The 17,316-nt window shown below is 42.0% G+C and overlaps 2 long non-coding RNA genes across 2 annotated transcripts in view; one reads left to right on the top strand and one right to left on the bottom strand.

Annotated features, from left to right (window-relative positions):
* Positions 1 to 17,316, bottom strand: part of LOC121070427 — a 90,362-nt gene that overhangs the window by 10,324 nt on the left and 62,722 nt on the right. The gene's annotated exons all lie outside the window — the stretch shown is intronic.
* Positions 7,160 to 16,739, top strand: LOC121070425. The gene is made up of 3 exons (XR_005820063.1): positions 7,160 to 7,309; positions 14,853 to 14,910; positions 15,625 to 16,739. It is a non-coding gene; the product is annotated as an uncharacterized LOC121070425 (long non-coding RNA).

Below are 17,316 nucleotides of genomic sequence, written 5' to 3'. Positions count from 1 at the left end.
CATTATCTTGGCAGCTTCTAATTCTACACCACTAGCTTAAAACAAGTCATCAGCTGTTGTATTTTGGATGTGCGCTATAAAGCAACCAGGTACTTATCACAGTAATACGTCTACCACACAGTTAGCAAAGCCACCTACATAAGTGCTCACTCAGCCTGATGTTCTTACAGTTCCTAAAGTCCCCACCCACAGTGTATGAAAGCTTTTGTCACGTGCCTTGGGTGTAAGCTTTGGCTTACGTTAGGGGGGGAAAAACATACCCATACAACTCTGTTGTTTGAATTCATGGTTTTGCACCGGTGTGGCCACAATGATTCAAATTCCAGTGCAGACACATATGGTCAGATTTATCTCATTCAGATCTGGACTTCTGAAAGTTATACGTCCAGATGAGATTTGTGTTAAGCATCCTGTGCAGCCAGTGGAGAAGGAATCTCCAGGGTGCATTCTCTGATTTGTCTCAGATATTTTACATACGTCTACTGAAGGTGCTATTTCTCGCTTTGACTAAAAGGAAGCCCAGGATACCTGATTAATTTGTATGTGCCTACATTTGGGAAGATGGACCCCACATACAGCATTAAAGAGCTTTATGCAGGGAGCATTCATTTTTCTTCTCAGACTAGAATAAAGTATGCCAGTATAAAAATTCCCATTTAAGTATAACTGCATCCCACTGGGAATTAGGCTGGTTAGAAGTACACTGCTCTGAAAAAAATGTCCAGTGCAAAAAAATTCTGTGGTATTTCAAAGTGCCTGTAGCCAGCTTCTGCCACTGGAGAAGGAAGCAAATACCATACCCAGGACTTTCCAAATCCCAGTCGTGAATAATTTATCATTTGAAAGAATGAATTTACATGGCCCCAATCTACAATAACTCAGCCAACAAATGTAGCTTGCACATAACAGGGGGAAAAAAAAAAAAAAAAGCAAGTCCTCTGTAGGACTCCCTAAATCCAGCTCCTTTTCCTCTCTTTCTCCATATTACTACCTTTTTTTCTTGGGATCCTTCAGTGTTTTCTACAAGCACTGCACCTTATCACAGCGTCTTCTACCATTTTACTAAAATACTGTAACAACAGGGACTGTAGACATCTTTCCTTACTAGCTCAGAGGAAATGGTGATGTAGTTATAAAATAGCAAGCTAATAGTCAGAGTCCTCTATCTACTATATCTGGGCTGGTTCCCTAAGAATTTGCTTAAGTCTCCACTACAGTGATTGATAGGATGTGATTTGGGTCATCCCTCCTGCTACGGGAAGAGACTCCCCAAGGTACATGGGCTGGCTCACCCAGCTTGCGGTGAAGCCCCTACCATTGCTGCATTGGTGCTACTGCACACAAGTTAACCGGAGTGCAGTTCCCTCAAGTATGGACACCTGACTAATAGTCACTCCTCTGGCCACTGTCTATACATACCCACTTTTTCAGCCTGTGAGGTGTACATTTCTGTAGTTCTGTAGTTTCCAGTCCTTCTCTTTCCCCACAAAGAACCAGTACGTAATGTTAAGTACCCCTAAGGTAAGGAACTCTGCTGCAGAAAGGTCTAGGTCCTTTCTTCTTCGGCTGTGAAGGCACTCCTTATTTTGTTATGAAGTAGAGCCTGAGCGTAAGTCCTCTTGTTGTGTTCTTACTGCTTTCCCACCGCAAGACTTTTGTTCCTCCTCCTCTCACAAAGGCTTCTCATTCCCATTCCTGCCACAGGATACCCACGTTCCATCCGGGAGACATCCAGATCCCACTACTCCTTTTGGGCTAATCCCCAGCTAGCAATTCTCTTTTTTTCCATTATCCCAGCCCAGTGAAAGTGAAAGCCCAGTGAAATCTCCACGAAAGCACAAACTGACCAGATAACCTACAGCCATTTTGCACTTCCATCTTCCTCAAGGCTAGTGGGCCAGCAGCTACTCCTTGATTTTTCTTTCACTTGTCAGGAAACTGAAGGAAAGAGGAACTGATAGTCTTAGGTTATTAAGCAGAAAAGCAGATTGTCTCCAGTGTGATGAAAAGCCTGGTATGGGCTGTTACCTCTGTGTGGGCTTTATGTTTGCCTCAGAGACCTACAGGTGTTTCAGCTCCCTAATCCTATTCCTTTCTAAGTTACACACAGCTCATAAAAACTCAGAACAGAAATTGCATTTTCAAAGCATTAAAAACAAGTAATAAGTGTCTGACTAAAAAAGAAAAATCCTACATTCCCAGCAGCAAACAGTTGTTTGTCTTACTATACTATCTGTTCCATTGCCTGCTCCAGAAACCAAATACCTCATTTTATTCATATTTCTGAGGTACTTTGTCCACCACAACTTAATATTTTCTTAGCACATAACTTTGTGAAATATGGTCATTCTTTCTTTTCATCCCAGTTGAATGATTTTTTGTGTTTTGATTAGTCTGAAGTGACTGATGCAGTCCTTCAGTTATACACAGTTCCCATATACATACCAAATTTAACCAAGACTTGGGACTTCAATGCAATCTATGTTTTTCTCATGGAAAACTAACATATATGAGAAGCATCAGGATACTTGTGTCATCACAAAAGAACAAAAAGATGTTTGTGACAGGAAGTGTAGAATTCGCCCATTCTAATCCAGGGGTTTAAAACCCAGATGCCAAAGTGGTGAAGTGGTGGTCATTCTTGAATCTAAGCATACTCAGTGAATATAAACAAGTACCTTCTCAAGACAGAAGCCCTCTTGCCCTAGCACATATCTACAGTCAGATTCATTGCTCCCTGGAGGGCAAACTCTCTCTTTTGACTGCAAAGAAAGCCCAGGAAGACCAGTTCAGAACTGGATGTTTAAATTTTAAGTATCTAAAACAGAGTGAGTTTTGCTTTGATTTGCAAGCAAATAACTCCAAAGTTTCAAAATTACTAAGAAAGTGACCAAGACAAACTCACAAATCCAATTACTGGATTTGGATTAAGAGGATTACAAATCCACTTAAAAACTTATCTGAAATGAGATAAAACGCCTGCAACATATGGCTGAGCAAACATAATCAGACAGTAAAAATCTATTATTATCTACTATTATATCTAATCTCAAGATCAACTAACAGAAACGATGGTATGATGCTGGCTCTAAGACAACAGGTTTCATGTCTGGAGTAGCAACAAGACTGCAACAGGAGGAACAGTGAGGTACAAAGATCCACGGATTTTGGAAATCACTTGAGTTTTTCATACCTACATGTTATTCAGAATTGTGTGATCTTAAATGAAGCTTTCACAAGCATTTAGGAAACACAACTCTAAAATGCAATTTATAAAATTGTCTAGATCATAACCAAAAATACTGTAGGTGTTCTCAAGACATGAAAGATAAACTGATAGATGTGCTACAAAGCACCTTTGTTGTTAAATAAGTGGACTGCTCCATAGAAGAGGCACTGGCTTTGCTTGCTGAGAAATGCCTTACATTATGTATCTTAGGTTGTGAAGGAAGAAATGAAAGCTCCTTATATAAGAGTCAAAAGTAGGAATAAAGATCATAACTCCCTCAACATAGTAGACAATCTGTCCAAAACTCTGTAAAAATAAAATATTTTAGGAACAGAAGGCCCAACACTTCAGAATGACACAATTCATTTCAGTGAATCCATTGACATGAAAGCTTCCAACATAATGTGGGAGCTAAATCATCAGCTGGAAATGCCTGAGATGCCTGAGACGAAAAGTTCCCAAGAAAATCCAAAAAGGACTGGCAAAGCCAGCTCTCCGAATTTGCTAATGTAATGTTAGCAGCTGCTCTATTGCTACATAAGGGACTTTAAAGGTATTCAGCCATTTAAATGGAAAGCTCAGGAATTATTTTTTCAAGAAGACTCAGAATTATTTACCATCTCATGATAGTTCCAAATGTGGGAGAATGTTAATTAAACAACATGTTTCAGCTATATGGTTCTGATTTCAGTCATGACTAATTGCCCAGCTTTATGTGCTGAAAGCCAACTGTTATCTTACAGAAAGTTATTGAAGCAAGTTCAAAAATATCTCCATTTGCTCAGCCAATCTAAATATCAGATTTTTTCCAGAATCATAAAAGTTGGTTTAAATTATTTTCCTGGGACTGAAAAAACAATGTTGTGAGCAAGCAGAGTATTAAACATGGTTTAACTTCGCAACAGGAGAATTACAACTCAACCAGCATAAGACTCTTGTAGCACTACAGCAAAACTGATTATGTATTGTTCCTCTCCAAAATTTTCATTGTTTGGAACTTTTTCAGATCTGTACAACATTCCTTTCTGACATATTTCAAAAACAATGTTATAATACTTATTTCTGCACTATGATTAAATTTGTCCTCTTCTAATAATGTGCAAGATATAAACTTCTGTTCTAAACTGTTATAACACCATTATTTTTGAGGCAGCTAAGGACTGTCAAAGGCCTGCGACCCTGGGTAGGTTCCCACACAGTACTGCCTAACTTCTTTTCTGGTTCGACTGTGAACATCAACATTTTTAAGGATTATTTCTGTTTCTTATATTTGAGAGAGAGAGATGGTGATTTTCTGCCACTCAAAATATTATCTACAAAATTCGGTGCAGCTCCTGAAAGGAATATAACGATCACTACATTATATCCCTTTCTTTTCCTTTTTCCTTCCCTTTCCCTCCCTTTCCCTTTCCTCTCTCCTCTTCTCGGCTGTCCTCAAACCACTCCAAACCATGTTGTTGCCTTACCTTACTGCTGTGATGGACTATGATAGTGTTTTGAGAGTGACTGTCACACAACACATCCACACAAATTTTGTCATGTTATTTACTCCATTCAGATGCAATGCAGCCTATTGTTATGGTATCTGGAAGTGTGTTGACTTTAAAGTGAATGAACTTTTACTAACAGTTGACCCAAACCTATCCCTGTCTATCATTCGTTCTGGTCAGTGTGATAGGATTGTTCTGATTACAGGACTATTTTAAAAACAATGAACTAATATTAAATTATTTCTTCTTGCTACATCCTAAAACTTGCATAGTTAGACATTTATGAGCAGCTACACAAAGAATCTTTGAGCTTTGAAGTTTCTTTCCCCAAAAAACCTGCAGAAGCTCCTCATGGACTTCATATGCAGAAAGTAGAGATTGATATGATGGGCTGAGTGAAAGGATCAGGCAGGATTCATGTACTAAAGGCCAAACACAAATCTTCTTCTTTTTATATGAAGAGCATAGATTTTGGTCCAATACTTTGTGGATAGACTTCCTCTGCCTGCCCTTTATTCAGAGAAAATACTGTAATTCAAAAGTAACAGCTGATCTTCCTCATCATAACTTCTGGGATAAATAGCACCTTCTATGAACAGAACTGGAACACCATGTATGCTTGTTGTTGGGTTTTATTAGTCTTAAATCATAGCTCTTATTTACTTTCTCTTGCCCATTCTTGTCATATTTGCTTCTTCAATGTCATCTTTTTCATCCTCCTCCGTTCCTAGGTTCCTTACACTCCCTGACATTGGCTTTATCCACACACTGACTCTGCTTCTTGCTCACTGTAAATCTTTCATCCTACTTCTGTCTGTGCACCTACTGACTCTGCTGGCGCTGACACTCTGGCACTCTGTCCTGCTCCACCTTCTCCCCCTGCTTTTCCTTCCTCTCCTCCCTCTAATGATTGCTTTCCCTAAATTCCAGTCATTGGAGAGGTCACGAACAGGCAGCGTCACAACCGCATGGAAAAGTGTTTCCTCTAATTCCCATTTTAAGATAATCTCTGTTCCAGATGGTAACAAGCATTACCTGGTTGAGAACTGCTAACGTGTGTTTGCTCTAAAATTAGGCAACAGAGCATAAGAGCATTAAATTGCAAAACAGAGAGAAAGACAGCAAAAATTGCCATGTTGGTTGTTACAGCTGCTTGCCACACCTATAATTAGCATTGTCTGACAATTCCCATTCTATGGTGGTTTTTTTAGTTCTGAATACTTTGCCAGATCTCCATCACTGTAGCTTAAAATTTCCAGCTGGACATCTGCTTTAAGAAACTATCAATCAGAATGGAGCAACAATGTCTAAGAATGAATTCAAAGAAAAGCCAGCTTTGCTCATATTTTGCTAATGTTAAAAAAATGCAGATTAAATTTTTCTTTGAAAACCTTTATGTGCCCATATTTGGGGACAGATTTTGAAGCTTAACAGGGAATAGCCTGGTGTGAGAGAAGAGCCTTTTTTCACATACACAGGAGGAGAGGAGAGGAGATGGGGAAGACGGTAGGCTGGGACAGGAATCTTAAGGATTGAAGTTTGGAATTAAGACAAATGGGCCAGCATAAGAAAAGTTAGGGTGAACAGGAAAAAATTGTCCACAAAGGGCAGAAGGATCTAAGTCTATTAGTACGTACTCCCCTTCAGAGAAGGTATCTCACCATTCTCCTGCTGCAGGAAACCCCTCAGCTCTTCTGAGTGCATTCATTAAGGAAGTGAGCATGTTCAATTAATCTAAAGGCTTCAAATGGCTTACAGAGGCATCAGCGTCACTGTCATGTTGATGAAATAGCTTCTGAGTGTTTAAAAATTGCATAAAGTAGACCTCATACTGTGAAATATTTTCTACTTGCTTTTCCAAGCACTGGGGAATGACACACAACAAACGTATCACAGAAAAAATAAATAAATAAATAAATAAATAAATAAAATAAAAAAATCTGATGCTTCACAAAAGAATTAGGAAATAGCACAGTTGCTTGCATTACCTTATTTCATCCCCTCCCACCCCCCATGATAATATATTTGCTCTACAATATAACCTTTCGGTGCAGGCACACACAACATTAATTTTGCAAAGACCCTGTGCCTTGCTCTGCACACACAAGACCCAACTCAGAGACTACTGGCTCTTCGGCCTTGCTTCTTTTTCTCCAGAAGCTGTAAAGTGTGTGGCAAAGTAGATTTATAACTTCCAGAAGAGAAAGGATCATTCCACAGATGAGTTCCAAGAATAAATGGATTCTATGTTTGTCTTTGTTACGGACTTCCACAAAAGGTACTTTATGGGCCTGTGTTGTTTCAGAGATATGTATAACTTCCCAAGCACATGTAAAGAGCAAAGTGCCTGCGGTTAATAAACCCCCTCGACTCTGTGTTTTTCAGCCTGCCTGCTGCCTTGTTCCCAGACACCTGAACTGAGAGCCTGAGCCCCAGCTAGGCAGAACACGCAGCAGCCAGAAGACTGGGAATCAGAGGTGGCTGGACTGCCATGTCCAACCTCCCGAAACTGTGGGAAGGACTCTGAGCGTGCAAATCCTTCAGTCCCGGAGCTAGGAAGAGTAGCCCCACTGAGATCCAGACGCTTCCAGTGAGTAAAGGTCTTTATGAAACCATAATAAGGAATGCACTGTGTACTTTTGTCTACCTAACTGCAAAGGCATAGCTAGAGACAAAGTACTCTTCTTATTTCCTGCAGCCAAAATCACCTCTATTTCCTCCTACTGCTAACACTGGATAGACATTGCACATGAGTCATCCTGTAGTAAAAACACACCTTTTTCTGCCTGTGTCAGTGCCCTGAGTCTACCAATCGATGTTGATACGTGCTGATGAACATCACTGGGGGCCTCTGCCCCTGCCTTGCCTGTGGCACAGGACACCAGCTCAGCTCAGCCATTGGTCCCTGCACCAGTGATGCCACAGGAGTGACAGTCTCTGTCCCTGCCTCCTGCAAGGACTCTAGATCCACATTGCAGCTTTGTCTCCATCCCTGTCTCTGGCCCCTTCTCCTTTTCCCCCTGGATGAACACCCTGGATTGACCCTGGACCCAGGTCTTCACTCCCCCTCTCTGGGGCTGTTGATGGAGCCTGGTACCACCACCTGGCTCTGCCCACCATGCTGTCCCCATGGGAGAGTGCCCCACCAGTGAGGGCACAGCCCGCACTGTGGTCGCTGTCAGCCCCAAGCTCCCCATACCCTCCAGGGAGCCTCGCTGCTCCTTTGCACAAAGGAGAACGGTGCTAAGAAGCACACCAGGCAGCCAACATTTGGATTTGCTTATAACACATGTAGTCTCCAGGCAAGAACTAGGTCAAGCTGTGACAAGAAATCATTCTCGTGAATACCAGGTTACATAGGCACTGCCCCTGGGACACGAGGTATTTTAAAATCCTTTTTTTTTTTCTTATTCTTCCATTTCATAATGCTGTTCACCTTCTACTAGAATCCTCTGGTGACTCAACATCCATGAGAGTCAATGTTCCTCATTCATCTCCCACATACCTCCACATTTTGCAGAGCATGAAGTACCACTAAAGCACCTTTTGCAACATACTTTGGCAGTGCTTCAGATTCCTCCACCCCCAAACACCTTTTGCTTTCAGAAACTGTATCTGAGTTGGACACTGGCACCTATAAAAAGCACTCTCTTGAGTGCCATCTGTCAATGAGTCTTCAGCAAGGCTATAAAACAAGGGCACTGACAAACACATGCCAAAACACAATGCACGTCAGTTTGAGTATTTACAAAAAATATTCCAGGTTACATAACCAGAGCAGCAGTCCTATACAGTTCCTCAGCCTCTTTTGCGTCAGCCTCCTATCAGAGCTGGCATTTGCTGTTGGCTTTGCTCCTTTTTCCGTCAGTTAGCTTTGACAAAGGGGATATCACCTGCCCCTTTGCCAGTTTTAACACCAGAGTCAAGATGCTGAGTGGCCACAGCACATGCAAACCCTATGCTGTGATGTAGTTTGAGGTAAGCAGAGATGATGTTTTCCAGGAAAAATGTATCCAAAGCAGATGTAAGCCCTCTGAACCTAAAGCATAAGAGAGTCTGTGGATTAGGTGATAGGAAAATGGCCTGATTAATTTGAATGCTTACCCCAGCTGTGCTCCTAAAATGCTGTTTGACCTTGAGCTATTTGTCTTTCTGCTCACCTCCATCCTTTTGTTCACCTCAGCTACTCCAGTTAGAAACCTTACACTTTCTCCAGATATATTATTTGACCAATCCTGTTCCCATTCCCAGCATTTTTTACAAGGCACGATCATCTCTGGTGACTTGGCACACTCCTGAATGGCAAATTTACACAAGACAATGCCATGCCATGCTAACACGTGCAGCTTGGTGGTGGTGGCTGGCTCCTGGAAAGGGAGTTGTGCTGTTCCTTGGCAGCAGCAGCAGTTCATGACTCTGTGCTGGCCAATGGGCAGGTGCAGGAGGAGGTATCTGGGTATCTGACAGTTGCCAAAATATCTACTTCCAGTCATCTCCAGGACAGACAGGAGGCTGGGTTTTGTTATGTGTACCACTTGGATGTAGCTGCAGTACTGCTAGCAGCTTCCAGCTCGAGGATGCTGGTGGCGGCCGACTGCACCGGTACCTGTCTGTAAGACAGGTCACTGCTGTGGAAGAAGACCTGCCATGTTTCCAACATCAGTCTGCCCCTGTCCCACCACACAGGACTTGTGAGCCCAGTGCAAGCTCGTTTGGCGCTAGCCAAGGAGTGCAGGCACTGCCTGGCACAGCGTGGTGCAGCCATACCCCCACCTTCACCTGGGAGGCCCTGGAAAAGACTGTTCTCACAGGGATCGGGCAGGCACAGAGGATGGGGGAAGCCACAGGGGAAAAGGCTACTGTAATCTCGGCAGCAGAGCACTGTGGGGAAATGTGGTACGGAAGTGGCAGCTAGTGACAGCAGGCAGTCAAGCGGCTGAAATAGTCAGGAAATTTGACTAATGATCTCGAGTGCCGAATCCATTTCCAAAAAGCCCATGGGAAACTCTTAAAAATAACTGTCTTGCTGAAGACAGTGAAGAAGACAGTTGTGTAGTTCCCCGTCTTTTCTGACTGCAAGGAATTAATGACTTCATTTTTATTCAGATTCTTAATACCAAGTGGGCAAGGAAGGAGTCATGAGGCAGAACAACTGTGAAAGCTGCCTCTACAGAAACATTTATTACCCATATCATTTTCTCCACTGGCTTCACAAGGAGAAAAGCCATCACTGGGAAAAAGAGACAAATCACTAGGTTGGCACCTGCAGGTCCCAAGACCTTTTCTCAGTGAAATGAATAATGCTAGTGAGAGGATATTATATGCAATGACATGTCTCCGGCTGTCACTATATCCAGCAATTCATGTCTGGGAGTAGAGCAGGGATGAAGATAGCTCATTCAGAGCAAAGCAGATGAAAAACTTGAGTTATAATCTGAGATTTTAGGCCATATAGTATAAAATCAACTATTCGAAACAGAATGGGCAAGTAATTACAGCACACTCTTCCATTGGACTATTTTGCCTTTATTTCAGAGTTTCTCTTTCCTTAAATAGAGCTTCCAAAATACTTTAGATATTTGAAGATTTACAGCTTCTTCCATCTCCTGTTTTATTTAGAGTCTTCTCAGAAGAGCATCAACAATAAAGAGTCGAAAAGAGAAGATTAACTGGGAAATTAACCACGATTCCCAAAATGGAAAAGGAAGAGATAGTAGTCTTGTTTCCTCACATGAAAGGTCCCAGGAGGGAAGGCAGTGGGCTTAAAAAAGAAAAAAAAAAAAAAAAACCTCTTCCTTCCAAGACATTTTTCAGTTTTTCCCTTATTTTTTTCAGGCCAAAATACTGTCAACATCAAATCATTCTCCCCAGCATTTTTTCCTTAAAACAGCATTTTCTAGTGGAAAACTTCTTCTGTCAAAACATCGTGACCAACTCTATTCAGTGGCTTCTGTTGCTGTGGAGACCTTCTCAAGGTTATAAACAGAGTATTAAGAATAATATTTTCTCAGCCAAGCTGCTCCTTGCTTACCCAGCAAAGGAGCTGGTCAAATCACTGCTCCCAAGAGCATTCACCTGTCAGGAGGGAGGGGCAGGGAAGTCTGAAGTGGGGATTGCAACATTTTCCAGGCAGACTGAGTCACTTGTGAGATTCTTAACCTACTTACAAACAGTTATTTCTGACTTTATTTTTTATTTTTCCTTCCTTTTCTAGATAAAGATATCTGGAAATATCTAGGCCATGAGTAAACATTTGATAATGTTTTCCTGTAAAGGTAATGTGCCTAACTCTCCACTTCTCTGCCTGCATTTTAAGCTGCACTTTTGCCATTGCCATGCATGCAGACAACCCCCTTACGCCTGTCTGGAGTCCCACACACTGTATAGCATTATTGTTCAGACTCAGAGCTGTAAGAACAAGTCCACGTATCTGTTGATTTTTCCCCTGGCGAAAAAAAAAAAAATAATAATCTTGTCTTTTTATGCCTTCAGTTTATATGGCTTTTATCTCTGTCTATTTTTAGAGAGCAGGGAACGGCTGACAACAGACAGCTGTTGATACCAGGTGGTACTGAGTGAGAACCAGGCTCCAAGGATGATAATTTTTTATTTTTTTTTAATATTTTTTTTTGAGTAGTGCTTCAAATCTGAACCTTCAAAGTATAGATCATGCCTGTCTAGACCCTTAGATATTAAGTTTCTCAAACAATGACACGGTCCTGCCTGTGTTTGTACACGCTGGTGTACACACCCCTTTACTCAAGTAACAGTCACGAGCTGCATCACCCCTGACCTGATAGAACTGGTGAAGTGGGGTGTTCCGTGCAGTGTGCCCGGGAGGAGTTACTCTGGGACAGGTCTGCTCAACAGCAGGCAAGAGCTCTCTTCACACTGCAATACAGGACAGACTCAGCTTCTGCTTTCATTCATTAATAAGAGACTTTCTTACAGCTGCCTTTCTGAATCCAGAGATCCCTTGTTCTCTCTCTTTCTTCACAGCATAGTTTTAATGAAGATTCTTGATTATCAGCTCCAAAAATAGCTCCTTTCCACCTACCAGAGAATTGTCTTCAGTACTCCTTGCCCTAAATTCACCCAGTCCCACTCTTTCTGGTCTACAGTTCTTCAAAAGTGTGGTAAATTCTCATCAGACCAAACAGGAAATGGATCAAAAAGTGCCATAGGACATTAGGCACTCATCCAGTATAAATTCACTCTGCTGGTTCAGATGCAGTAAAACATTTTTTATGGATTAATTTTGTGCGGGCAGATTTTATGCCAGATCAAGCTCTACCCACCTTCGCATGGCCAAGTAAAGCCTGAACAAACACACAAGGCCAGCACCCACACAAGATAGCGCCCAACAGAAACGCGGTCTTGTGCCCAGCCGCCACCTGGCTCGGGTCTGTACTGCTGGCTGACCCAGGGGGCAATGTGGGGCAGGAACAGCCACAGTACCAGGGCCTGGGGGAATTCATGCTCCACACAGAAGGGGAAGATTCTCCCCCGGATTACAGGATGATGACTTGATCCATGGAAACTGCCGCTTGGTGGAGCAACTTCTGCTTTTCTACCCAGCAGCAGTTTTGGTTTGCTTTCCTCCCAAGCGTGCAGGGCAGGGCCCGCACCCCAGCAATGCAGGCTAACTGGTTGTACCTTGAGGGTTTGGCCTCAGCCCTCTGAAGTAGGGCAGTTTCATCACCCTAATGAGGGGTGGACTGGACCACTCCTTAGTGACAATATCTGAACTCTTCAGAGCAGACTACTCACAATGATTAACAGAGTCTGTCATTCCACTTGCAAAGCTATTGATGATAGGTTATCATTCCTCAAACATGTCTTTATGTTGGAGAATTTTTAGCTACCTCTGGCTTTATAGCTTCCCCAACCTTTGGCCATGCTATGCTTAAGCAATTCAATAAAAATGACTGCTTCAGCAACAACTGAAGATAGGAAGTAGAGAATAATCAGTTTGCTTTCAAGACCTAAGTGCCCAACAGTGGAATAAAATACTTTAATCTCTTCACAGAGTGCACCTGGAAAGCTCTCACAGTGGCCTTACTGAGAAAAGCATCAGTTAAGCAGTGGTTGTGCAGGGCTCGGGTTCCTTTCAAGTAAGGCCAGCAAGGCACTACAGAGGCAGGAAAACGGCCTTGCTCTTTCTAAACAAGATGGGAAATCTGAGATCGTGGTTCCAGAGTAACAAATTTTTGGCAGGAACATCCCATCCAGAACTCCACCTTTACCTCCCATTGGCCAAGCAGGTCCTTCACAGCTGCCCTGTGAAATGCTACCCCTGATCCATGACTTCTGAGACCCTGCTGTGACCTCCACCAAGGAGCCGATCCCAGTTAAAAACAAAACAAAGGTTATTTTTTAACATGTGTTAGTTCTTTGATCTGGTTTGTGATTTCTGTGTTGGCTGAGGGTCTAGTTCTCTGTAGCACAGGGGAAGGAAACTGTATCTGGAGGCTGGAGGGTTAGCAAACAGCAACCCCTTTATGTGGCACTACCAACAGATGCCACATATTGTGGAACCACAGCCTGAGGTCTTAACCTCTATGAGGTCTGACTTCTTGGGGGGGGGGGGGGGGGGGGGGGGAACTCTTAAGAACAAAAAAAATCATGCCATTTTGTGATGTCTTGATAGGTTTGAATGTGGCACCCTTGCTGAACTACTAAATGCTGCTGGCTGTGTTGCTTGGTAAATTACACCTCCAATTTGTAATGATTTTGAGAACTGTCTCTTGATCAAGACTTCCTTTGTAAAAGAAGAGCTTTTCTCTAAATTACAAATACTTATGTCAATGGGAGCAATGTCAGGGAAATTGTGAGGAGAAATCAAGAGATACTTAGGAGCAGCTTGAACACAATGGAAAAGGGGATCATAAAAACCTAAGTTTGTTTCAATAAATAATGATAACAGAAAATTGTTAAGCAAGTAGGTGTTCTTCAAAGAAATCAGCATAGTGACCAAAATTCTCTTCAACTATAATATGATCTAGGAAAAACAAATAGGTAAACTGCATGTACAGTCCTTTCTAAAATCCCAGAACTACTGGGCATTAGTTTATCACTATTCATCATGTTTGCCTAAAGCTTTGAATTCAGCTGTATGGTCATTATAAAAAGGCAGTGGTCTGTAGTGACTACTCTCAGCAGATGATAAATTTTGCTGTGGGATTTCCTATCTCCAATGTATGTCATTTGACTAAGGTCAAGAAAAAGAGAAGATTTTTACACCAGCCCATCTCTTTCACGTCTTTATTGAAGAAATAAATCTGCCTTTAGCTGTGTGCACCTGTATTCAAAAACACAACAAAACCGGGAAATCAATCTTCAGTGTTACCCAACAAAGAGTATCTGCTTGTTCAAACCTGTCTGTTTTTGTAGGTCACTGAAAAACAATCAGGGAAGTGAAAGTGTAAAAGAGTGAGCTTGTGTTCTGAACATGTCCTGTGCATTAAATTCTTTGAATATTCCTGCTTGAACTCCACTCTGTAACAGTCTTGTTAGAATAGTTTATGAGTCATTAATTCACCTTGTCAATATTGTCAGAAGAGTTTTCCTCTGTAGCTTGCCAGTCATTCCTTGTTCAGAGAAAAGAAAAATGTGTCACAGTTGCAATAACCCCACTACATGGCTGTCAGTTGCCTTCATATCTGTGCTGACAATTGCTCTGTGGTTTGCCCTGCAAATTTTCCTGTCAGCTGCCCTGACAATATTTCTGAGATCTGGAAATTCTTGTGTCCACATAGGACTCTTCAGGTGGAGCAAATGAGACTTGCAGACAGACTAGCGTGAAATAAAAGAACAGTGCTTGAATCAAGGATGAGAAAGAGCCTCCCCTGCAGGGAGTTGGCTCCAGCCATCCACAGCCTATATGCTGATTTCTAGGCACCAGTGGCCATCTACTCCATTTTTGAAGAGTGAACTTAGAAACAGGATATGAAAGAGGATATGAATTCTCATTTGGTCTAGGCACACTCCTGCAACCCAGTATTAGCTAGGAGAAAGAAGTGGGGTTCACACTGTGCAATTTACCACTTCGTGTTTGATATTTTAGGTAGCTGCAGACTGCTTTGCATCTTAATCTGAGACACCTTTCTGTGCCTTTCCATGTATTGCACCAGAGCCATGGGGTCAAACAGCAGGCTGTGAATTCCACCCTGGGAGCCAGGACCCTACCAGGTAAGCATCACTTTGACAGTGCTGAAGTCTCCCCGTAGATGTAGCCATCAGGGCCTAGTCTGTGCCAGAAATAAATGACTATATTACTTTCAGCTGGCAAAGCTGCAGTAATAAATCCACAAGTTATTTTTCTGTTAGTTGTGTCAAGTAGCTTACAGCTACTCCCTGTGCTCCCTCCAGGCCAGATTTGTTCCCTTTTGATACCAAGGCATTTGCAAGTCATATTCTTCAGGGTCATAAGCTTCCCTAACGATTAAGTTAACAGCATGAAATTCCAGTGTGTAGGACAGACAAAACTGGACTTTGGAAAAACACTGTCTTTTTTTGTCCATGGGAAAAAGTGCTATAGGCATCATCCCACATGGAGTTGTTTTCTGGTTCATTTCATTGATCTGTCTGTCTAGCTTTGTGATTATTGGATAAAATATATATATATATATAATTACAGAGAAAAACTGTCATTCAGAACAAACTGAAATACTTTGGTTAAGGATATGAATTTTTTGACTGTGTTACATTTCACACTAACCCAGACAAAAAATAAAAGCCAATCTGTGCTTTCCAAAGATTACATAACCTTGCAGAAATAAAAGAAAAGATGTTACTGCACATTTGAGAAATAAATATTTGAAGATATACCTCTACTGGTGCATATGAAAATATTTACTGTGTTTTATCCATGTTCAGTGATCAAACAATTTCCTTCCATTTCAGAAGAGCACCCAGCAATAAGAGGAGGAGACCAACCACGCTCAGAAGCCCGTGTCAATCTTTATACTTGCATATGATAAAGACAGCCACATGAAAGGATAAGGGCATCAACTGGTTGATGATAGAGACTCAAGCCTCCTAAATTACATGGCAAAGATAAATTAGAACTATCTGCCACCTACATCAGATGGTGAAGGAGGCAGGAACACAATGCTCTGGATACCAATTAGTAGCATAATGGAGCCAGTATCTCATGTTCTAGTGTGTCAAATTCCAGCAGTGCCAGTGAGATCAGAACAGAAGTCACAGCAAGGTCACCACAATCTGTCAGCAGGACAGCTTCAGCTAAGTACCACATCCTAATCCCTGTCTGTTGAGAATCTAGTGGAGGAGAAATGCCTGTAGTTAGAAAGAAACCTAAAACGATACCTGCCAAGGGCATCAGGCTAAAAGATTAATTGTGCTATAGAATACAGTAAAACACAGTTAATTTTAACTGTTAAATGAGCACTTTTTGTTTTCATACAGGAATGGCTGAAGTCTGTTTATCCACAGAAATGGCAAGGGCGTCAACAGTATGGCAGAGGGAACACAGACACCTTCAAATGGCAAACAAACTTTTCTAGTTCCTGCTTGGAGGAGCTACCTCTCTATGGAAAGTTGACTGTACCCATACTCACCCCTTTGGTGGCTCATCCTCAGGAGTTAGTCAGTTCAAGATGTAGCAATTGTACTAAAAGTACTGTACAAATATTAATGGGTTTATCCTCCTAGCATCCCTTTCAGGCAGAGAAATAATGCACCTGCTGTGCAGTGCATGAAGCACAAAGCAAAAACCCTTGTATATTATTTTGCCAGTCCTCGAGGCAATTAATCAGAGCTTACCCATGTGTTTTAGCCTACCCTGCTACAGTATGGTCACACTCATAATGTTAGCATACTGTTTCATGCCTACCCTGAGGCTGCATGTAGCCACAGCAGGCAATACAGCTGCCAGAGCAAAGGCAGCAAGGAATACGATTTCTCCAACATGCTCAGAGTGCTTGGAAAGTAGGATGAAGTGGCATGTTTGGGCTGCGGTTCTTGGGTCGTTGCTTTGTATGCAGATAGAATCCTTATGTGCATGTTACAAAAATAAACACTTTTTTTTCCACATGCACTGAAAATCCTTGATGTTATAAAAAAGTAGCTTCCCTAATTTGGTCAAAGTATGTGCAAATATAATAGAGAGAATAACCCACTCCTGGGGATTAGAAGTCTTATTAGTTCTATCTTTGTTCTTCTTGAGGTCCGTTGGCTCCTGCTGTTTTTTTCATTCTGTTATTAATCTTCTGCCTGCTGAGAATTTTTCTTAGAGGGACTTATTCCCAGGGAAGAAGTTGGGAGTTAATTTTAACTTCTACTTATTCAAAACAGTTGCTGAAGGAGGTGGGTAGGCCAATTATTAGAAGACTCAATAAACCAGTGGTGGTTACGCTGTGCCCTTTCCAGATTTCAGCAACCTTCCAGCATGGTGTCTCATTCAGGTAAAGTTTCACTTTGCAGCTGGCCTGATCCAACAGCATACTGCTGCTACAGGGGGTGGGCTGCCTCCTCCATCATTCCTTTCTGCGCATTCCTGCTCCATACCTTGCATGGCTTGGCAGCTCAGCTGAGCTGATCTGGCTCAACAAATCCTCAGAAGAATATTCACTT

The sequence above is a fragment of the Cygnus olor genome, chromosome 1, assembly GCF_009769625.2.
Source record: "Cygnus olor isolate bCygOlo1 chromosome 1, bCygOlo1.pri.v2, whole genome shotgun sequence".
NCBI classification, from domain to species: Eukaryota; Metazoa; Chordata; class Aves; order Anseriformes; family Anatidae; genus Cygnus; species Cygnus olor.
Note: the sequence above shows the minus strand (reverse complement) of the source record. Positions and strands in the feature narration are given on the sequence as shown.